Source organism: Cervus canadensis, chromosome 16 (assembly GCF_019320065.1).
Source record: "Cervus canadensis isolate Bull #8, Minnesota chromosome 16, ASM1932006v1, whole genome shotgun sequence".
In the NCBI taxonomy this organism is placed as follows: domain Eukaryota; kingdom Metazoa; phylum Chordata; class Mammalia; order Artiodactyla; family Cervidae; genus Cervus; species Cervus canadensis.
In genome coordinates, this window is record NC_057401.1 from 54,729,197 (window position 1) to 54,735,196 (window position 6,000).

Here is a 6,000-nt window from a genome sequence, read left to right on the forward strand (position 1 = left end):
AAGGCTTCGTGAAATGGGTAATATTGGCTATAGAAGAAAAGCAGGATCCTCTAATTAACTTTACCAACTGAAAGGAGTTAGCAAAATCTCTTCCAGGAAGTGTTGGTTCAGCTGGTTATGAGTACCAACTGAGATAGGATCTGGAAAACAATTTACGAAGGAAAAAAAAAATCAAAGAGTGTCAGGAATTTGCCCCTGGCTTCCAGAAGGAAAAAAATAGCTCAGCAACACTCACGTTTCATTTGAGGGTTACACTCTCAGATATACCTGTAAAGCTTTCTCAAGAGTTCCGAGCTGGTCGGGTCATCAATTCAAGATCTACTTGAGACCTTAGTTTCTCTCTACTCTTTGTTCACACCATGTTACCCTTCTCCAAGAAGAAAAGTAACAGTGCATGTTATCCATTGCTGAGTTAAAAAGTGAGGAATCTGCAAAACGAAAATCAAAGTCACTCAATTGCTCATGCAGACAAACTCATTTTTATTCCATCACACGGTCTATGAGCTGGTTAATTGACTCTGGCATTCTTAGCCACCAGTAGCCTCTCAAAAGTACAAGACAGGGTTGCCTTCAGAGTCTCACTGTTGGCTCAACGATTGTTGTCATTGTGTTAGGGCTTTCTGTCACCTCCATAAGATAGAATCTGATGAGTCGATAGTGCAGTATAATTCTGACACTAAAGCTAATACTAATAGTTAATATTATAAGAATAACAGCTCTTTACTAGTATACACTTAAGTGCCAGGTACAATGCTCAGCATATTCTGCTTATGACCTCATTTAGTAGTAGTGTAATAACGTTAGTCACTCAGTCATGTCCGACTCTTCGCATCCCCATGGACTGTAGCCTGCCAGGCTTCTCTGTCCACGGAATTCTCCAGGCAAGAATACCAGAGTGGGTTGACACGCCCTCTTCCAGGGGATCTTCCCAATCTAAGGATGCATCCCCTGCATTGGCGGGCGGATTCTTTACCACGAGTGTCACCTGGGAAGCCCTCATTTAACGCTCCCCTAAATCTAATAAGTCCTCTCTTCCCTGGTGGCTCAGATGGTAAAGAATCCTCCTGCAATGCAGGAGATGCCCTGGAGAAGGGAATTTCTACTCACTCCGGTATCCTTGCCTGGAGAATCCCAAGAACAGACAGAGGAGCCTGGTGGGCCACAGTCCATGGGGTCAAAAGGAGTTGGACACAGCTGAGCGACTAACACTTTTAACACTAAGTCCAATAGAGTAAGAACTGATATTCTCATTTCACCAGGAAGGCAACTTAGAAATAAGGTAACTTGCCTGAGGCCACAGAGCAAAGAACAAAATCCAGAGCTCTCTGACTCCAAGATCACAATCTTGACGGCTGACTTGACTTGACGCTGGGCTGCGTCCTTCCACCTGGGACAGGTCAAAGAAGAGCTTGCTCCGGGAAGTGTGAGGGGAGAAGTTAAGGGCTTGACACCGCAACACACCCTATCTTCCCAGAAGTGGACAAGTGGGGAGGGTTGTTTCTACAATCTATGGGAACGTGCTAGAATTCTTTTTTTTTTTTTCTTTCTGCTGGAGGCCACCTTCATCCAAGCTGGTCTCCCTGCTTGAAGAACAGGTCGAAACGTTGGAGCCAACTCCTGTCTGCATGCCTGTGGGGTTCCGCATGGCAAAGCATTCCCAGAAGAAAATAACAATTCTGGGTATCAAAGATTCTCAGGATACAGGTTGGTGAAAGAGAAGAGGAAGAGGAAAAAAAGAGACTCCGAACCTGTTCACCCATACGAAAGGTGGAGCCCAACCTCCCACAGGCCTGACCGATGACCCAGTGAAGATGGACCAAAACATCACATCCTGCAGGAAAGAATCAGAGGAACCAGCACACTGAAACTAAGGCATCAAAGACCCAAGAGGGGGAAAAAAAACCATTGGAATGGATGGCACAGTTCCGCCAGACGTGGACTCGACACAGCCAGGAGCATGTGACTAGAAAAATCCCCAAGGGCTAGAAGCGCTGGTCAGGAAATTAAAGGTCCAGGGGGCACAGATGTTGTTTTTAATCTTGATTTCCAACTCAGGATTCAGTCGTTGAGAGGGGATACAGAACGCTAGAGAAAAAAAGAACAACTTTGATAAGGTAAATCATGTGGTTTAGAATCCACACTAGCACACCTTTGAAAACAAAAGGGGAGGTATTAATTATTAGCTCTTCCAGGAAGAACAGATAAATGAGAAGTGTCTCAGGCAGATTGGAACACTTAGTCCCTCTAACCTTTGGGGAAATCTGTGAATACAAGAATAAAATTTTAGTAGTGAAATCTAGATAATGGCAGAATATGTATACATAAACATCATGTACATATACATCATATACATATACATATACAAGATGTGTATAAAACATAGAAAAAGGAACAAAAGAGGTACTGTAATGGAAGCATGCTGAAGAAATTGGTTAATCTTGACTCTAATCAAAAAATTGGCACCTTGGCAAGTTATGGAAATAAAGAGAGACTTCATTGACTTAGAAATATTGGAATTTTCCATCTTAAAATCAGGTTATCTGATGAATGTCTGGATTTAACCTACCTTACTTACAATTTCACTTCTCAGAAAGTAAAGGAAGTGACAAAAGAACTGCTAATTTTCCTGCGATTCTTCTTCATTATGAGGAAGTCCCAAGAGACGTGAAATCCAATGCAGGCTCAGATGGGAGTCCTGCTGACAAGGCCAAGAGCTCCCAGGGGACGAGAGGCGGGACCCCGCTGACTGAGATGGTTCAAGAGGGAAGAGAAGCCCAAGAAAAGGAAAACTATACAACACAATCGCAAACGATCTCTGTACAACAGCACGATACTGGAAAGACCTGTAAACATAGGGACTTCCCCGGTGGTCCAGTGAATAAGACTCTGTGATCCCAGTGCAGGGGATGGGAGTTCGATCCCTGGTCTGGGACCTAATATCACACCTACTGCAATGAAGCCCACCCACAGCAACTATTGAGGCATACACCTCGACGGAGAGCCCAAGTGCCACAACTGGAGAAGCCCACAGGCTGCAATACAGATGGAGCCCAGCCAAAAAGTGAAAACAGAAAAGACCTGTGAACAGAGAGCCAGATATGTCAGAGCCAAGACAAGGTGAAGCCAGATGAAACATCTAAAGCTGTGACGGAGACTCTCTTAGGAGCAAGACAGAAGACATTCATAGGATGTGACCACCCTTTAGAGAACCCACATCATGTTGAATGAGCACAGCAGATAGAAAAGCTGAGCGCTAATCTATGTTATTCCTTTAATTTCCAAATTCTTCAAGCCCTCGCAGGTCATTCATATCCACTGAATTCCCACTCCGGTTATTTCTTTCCATCAATCCAAGCAGAGTATATAACAATGGTAAATATATATGCACTCAATGCAGTTCGTTCTCTCTCTCTCTCCTTTTCTCTCAAAAGACTCCCAAGAAGAATTACTTCTGTAGTCAGTAGGGACAAATTAGAGAAGAGATGTAAAATGCATGAAGATAGTGATAGGGTTTATGAAATCTGAAGTAATCAGGAACGTGGTTCAATGTATGCACATTCTTCCCAGAAAAGCAAAAGAGGAGAGAAAGAAGCAAAAAGGAGAGAAAGTAATGTACAAGAGACAGATTGAATATGTCATACTTAATTAGAAGACTTCCAGGAACTGTCTCCGGTTGATTTACAAGGCATTGTGCATTACCACGTTCTCAAGCACTTGGAATCTTGAGTTTTTCCTGCTGCCGCAGAGTGTCCTGCACACAGTAGCACTCAGTAAATATTTGCTCAATAAGTGAAGTTAGAATATTCTAGGACCAACATGCATTGATATAGCACAATAATATCTGTGTGCAGTCTTCAAAGTGTTAGTCATTCAGTCATCTCTGACTCTTTGCGGCCCCATGAACCGTAACTGGGCTCCTCTGTCCATGGGATTCTCCAGGCAAGAATACTGGAATGGGTAGCCACTCACTTCTCCAAGGGATCTTCCTGAACCAGGGATCAAACCCACGTCTCCTGCATTACAGGCAGATTCTTTACCTTCTGAACCACCAGGAAAGTGCTGTCCTCAAAGAAGTTACCTGTTGGTTAGCAAACCAAGAAAGCTGAGAATGAGAATATACAGCTCTCATTGAGGAGACAATACTTACCTGTCTATAAAATGGGGATCCAAAGATATTATGTAAACATAAAATAATAAAGTAAAACATAAAATGGGCAAAGCACTCAGAATTTCTGAGAATACATTGGTTCTCTCGCTTGGAATAAAACCCAGGTCCTAACATGGCACCATGGGACGGGATCTGGGTCTCCTTCATCCCAATGTCCTCATCTCCTTTTACTCCGCCTCACTCTCTGCATTCCAGCCACACTGATAAAAGGCCTCTGTCCTTACTATCATCTCCTGTATCTTCAGGACTCACATGTCAATTATCCATGTGATTACTACATCTCTCCTTCAGGCCTTTTCTCAAATACACCTTCTCAGTGATACTTTCCCTGAGTATCCCTGAGTACTTTATATCTGCAACACCTTGTATCTTATGCAACCGCTTATATCTGCAGTCCATCCAAATCTCTGCATTCTCCATCTCAGCCTGGAGTCCCCTAAAGCAGAGCCCTGACAAAAGTCTACACACAGGAACTTATTTGAGAATTCAGTCCCAGGGGAGCAGAAGGGCAGGGTCAGGTGAAAGAAACAGGCAAGAAAGGAAGGCCTCCAAGGATGTGCAGTCTAGGTGACTGTCTCCCTGATGTTTCTGGATGCCTTTGGGGGAGCACTTAGGAAATGGGTATCAGAACTACACCCCTGGGGGCATAAACAAGAAGCATTTATTGACCCCTTCCTGCCTGCACTTTGGGGTTATGCATCTCTTGAAAGTCCCTTGGACTGCACGGAAATAAAACCAGTCAATCCCAAAGGAAATCAACCCTGAAGTTTCATTGGAAGGACTGATGCTGAAGCTGAAGCTCCAATACTTTGGCCACCTGATCCGAAGAGCTGACTCACTGGAAAAGACCCTATCATGGGAAAGACTGAAGGCAAAGGAGAAGGGGATGATAGAGGAGGAAATGGCTGAATGGCATCACCGACTCAATGGATGTGAGTTTGAGCAAACTCCGGGAGATAGTAAAGGAGAGGGAAGTCTGGCGTGCTACAGTCCATGGGGTCACAGAGTCAGACACAACTGAGCAACTGAACAACAACAGTGTCTGAGAATAAAGCTGGTTTCCTTGAAGTGTCCTAGGCTCAGTATCAGGGAAGGCACAGCTGGCCAAAGTCACCAGAACTGGTCCTGATGGCAGAAGTTGGGGTCAAAGGGGGACCCTGAGGACTTGAAGCACCGTACCAAAGGCGCCCCATTCCCTTCCCCGCTGTTTCTCCATTGCTCTTACCAGCATCTGAAATTCTGCTTTACGTGTATATTTATTTATTGCCTGCCTCTCTCAGCTACTGAGTAAGCTCCATAGGGAAGGAGTTAGGTTTAGTTCACTACCATATTCCCAATACCCAGAAGGGTGTCTGGCAGAATGAACACTCAGTATGTGACCCACAAGTGAATAAATGAATGAATGCAAGCATTCATTTTGAATTACAGTGAAAGACTCTATCTGAGTAGAATTTAACAAACAAAAAGTCACAGGTGATGTTTATTAACATGTATTATCATGTTAGCCTCAAAATCTATCCAGAAATAATTCGTCAATTTTTCTTCCATGCCAATAATCAAACATGGGCCATAATTAACTGAGAGAGAGACAGTGGACAAAAACAACTGAACATCCTTCACAAGAAAAAGGAAACATATTTAGCACTTTCATTTCTCTAATTTTCTAACCAGTTTTCCCCGGCTCTATGCCATTTAGAAATGGCTGTATCAGCCACAAAACCTAGTTCCTTTGTCCTAGTGCTTACCATTGTTTCCAGCCAGTATAGCATCAGCGCTAGTTGGTTTAGCCTACATCTAATATATATATTTTTTATATTAATTTTTTTTATTTT